At 51.1% G+C, this 2,900-nt stretch overlaps 2 non-coding genes across 2 annotated transcripts; both read left to right on the top strand.

Moving 5' to 3' along the window:
- The first annotated feature begins 1,151 nt into the window (after nucleotides 1-1,151).
- On the top strand, nucleotides 1,152-1,223 carry TRNAC-GCA. Its single transcript has one exon. It is a non-coding gene; the product is annotated as a tRNA-Cys (tRNA).
- Nucleotides 1,224-1,909: 686 nt separating this feature from the next.
- On the top strand, nucleotides 1,910-1,981 carry TRNAC-GCA. The gene has a single exon. It is a non-coding gene; the product is annotated as a tRNA-Cys (tRNA).
- Nucleotides 1,982-2,900: the final 919 nt, after the last annotated feature.

Below are 2,900 nucleotides of genomic sequence, written 5' to 3'. Positions count from 1 at the left end.
AACCCACCCCCACCCTCAGGCTTTTTGGCCCCTCAGCCATTTTTGTCACATTCCCTTTGGGCACAGGAGATTCTAGAAAGGTGGAGAAGGTGGGCTCAAGGGGAAGAGGGTAGAGGCAAAAACCGTAAGGGGAAATGCAGGAGGACAGGACGTCCCAGATAGGGACAGCCCTTTGCACTGCAGAGATTCCACTCCTCGTCTTTCCATTCCCTCTGAGATGCTGACTCTGACCACAGTTCTTGGACTTTAAGCCACTCCACAGCATCCCCTTCACTTCTAGTGTCCTTCCAATGTGAATCCCACTCCTCCCAAATATACCGGATTCCTACAGGGGCTGCTTATTTTGTCTTTGTGCAACGATTTTTTTTTTTTTTTTTTTTTTTTGGAGTCTCACTCTGCCGCCAAGGCTGGAGTGCAGTAGTGGCGCGATCTCGGCTCACTGCAACCTCCGCCTCCCGGGTTCAAGCGATTCTCCTTCCTCGGCCTCCCGAGTAGCTGGGACTACAAGCGCGCACCACCACGACCTGCTAATTTTTTGTATTTTTAGTAGAGATGGGGTTTCACCATGTTGGCCATGATGGTCTCGATCTCCTCACCTCGTGAGCCGCCCGCCACGGCCTCCCAAAGTGCTGGGATTACACGCATGAACCACCGCGCCCAGCCAGGATTTTAAAAAGATATATACTGTATTAGGATTTTTATAAGTCTGTAATAAATGCTATTGAAAACTGTTCACCTCTTATTTCTGCCTTCTCCTCTGTCTGTTCCTCAAACTGGCTTTTGGTTTGAGAGAAGGGGAGGAGCGACTCTGGGGCTGGAAAAGTCCAGGAGACAAGGTGGAGAGTCTGTTAATCTGTACATCCCTAGACCTGGGGCGATGCTGGGGACAGTCGTTTTCTCAAGCCAGTCAGTGGACATCTGGGGGAGAGTCTAGGCACGGATATAGAGGACCCAAGATTCCTTAATCTAGTTGTTTTTCCGAAAGCGTGACTGTGGAGGAAGAACTTAGGAGTTCTAGCCATTCCCACTGTATTTTGTGTTGTTTTCAATCGGTATCCGGACGCAACTCACAGATTAAAACTTTAAAGGAAAGTGAAGGCCACACCCCTATTCCGTAGAAATTTATTCTAATGAGAGCCGTATGGTATGGTGGGGGTATAGCTCAGTGGTAGAGCATTTGACTGCAGATCAAGAGGTCCCCGGTTCAAATCCGGGTGCCCCCTTTGCGTACGTAAGTTTTAGTGTTTTGGTCTCCGGAGGTCTCCTAAAGAGTTTCTGCACAGATGGAACGGGAGGGAGTCTCGGGCCCTGCCACCATCTTTTCTTTTGCAGGCGAGTGAGGATGGGTCCTAGCCCCTGCCAGTGGCTCAGCCTGCGTGTGCATCCCAGGGTGGAATGCAGTACCAGTGAGGGCTAGGAGCTCAGGGCTGACCCTTGGAACACGGTGCGGGTGGCTCAACCTCGCAATGGCAGGGCGGAGGCGGGCGCACCCCCAGGTCAGCCTGGCCAGTGACCCCGACGGCTCTTTCATGGCGGGAGGGAGGCTGAGTTTCTAAGGGCTGGGCTGGAGAAGACAGACCGGGAGAAGCCGCGTGAGCGGGAAAAAGAAGCTCCCAGATGTGGCAAGGGGGCTTCTGCAAGGCAGGAGAGTAGGACACCCCCGAAGTGAAATATTCCTAGAGACTCCTTCCACACCCCACGAATATATTTTCTTACACCGCCAGTGGGAATCTTTAGCTCAGAGCTTCAGGAAACAACCCCTGCTTCCAAGTGAGTCATTTTTCTGGGAGTTGTATTTTTTCCATTTCTTGTAAACGTCTTACCCCATTTCCACTTCCCTTCGGGAACTCCACACGGCGCCTGCGCAGCAATAGCACTAAGAGACAACCTGCGCTTACTCACCGGCAGAGGGGGTATAGCTCAGTGGTAGAGCATTTGACTGCAGATCAAGAGGTCCCCGGTTCAAATCCGGGTGCCCCCTCTTTGACCTTTTTCGAGATACTAAAGTTTTTGTCCCGGGTGTTGATTTTTCCTGAGCTGTTTGCTTTTTCTCCTACTGGCAGACGAGGAGCAGTGAGGGACTGCAAGGAACTGGGGATTCAACAGCACTGGCTCTCAAAATGTGGTCCTGGGATTACCTGGGTACGCTCTGCCCTCATCCCAGACCTAGTGAATTAGAAACTTGAGGGTGGAGTCCAGAAATCTGTGTTTTCATATACTCTCGCCATTGCTTGAGTCCAGGAGTTGGAAGCTGCAGTGAGCTATGATCGCAGCACTGCACTCCAGCCTAGGCAACGTTCGAGAACCTGTTTCAAAAAACAAACAAAATAAACACACACACACACACACACACACACACACACACCCTCCAGGTGATTACGATCTCAAAGTCTAGAGCCTTACATTAAAATTTACACATTTGCTTTTACTATATCCAAGTTTATGTTTCAGCCTGAGCTCTTCTTGTAAGACAGACCACGAGGTACCCCAGATGGAGGAATGTGCAAAGACGCCGGGGCTGGAACTGGAATCCGTCCCGGGACCTCTCACCTTGACCTCAGGGAAGGCAAGAGGTCGGAGACAGGGGGTGGGCAGGCCCGGGAAAGAGGAAACCCACAGGACGAGAGGGTTGTGGCTCGTCACGTGGCCACTTGAGGGCAGCAAGAAGCCGCAGCTGGAGGCAGTTGCCTATCTGATCCTGTTTGAGAGTCCGCCAAGTTGGGATTTAAATTAGACATCAAGAAGAATTTACAGACCGGCCTTGCTTTGTTCCATGGTAAGCGGACATTGGGTTTAGGGCTGGAGGAGGTAGTCTCTGGGAGTCTGGGCCCGGCGGAAGGAGTAAGAGATTAGAGAGCCTTTAGTTGTTCCCTTTCTTAGGTCTTTTTTTTTTTTTTTTT

Source organism: Mandrillus leucophaeus, unplaced genomic scaffold, assembly GCF_000951045.1.
Source record: "Mandrillus leucophaeus isolate KB7577 unplaced genomic scaffold, Mleu.le_1.0 Scaffold272, whole genome shotgun sequence".
NCBI lineage: Eukaryota > Metazoa > Chordata > Mammalia > Primates > Cercopithecidae > Mandrillus > Mandrillus leucophaeus.
Note: the sequence above shows the minus strand (reverse complement) of the source record. Positions and strands in the feature narration are given on the sequence as shown.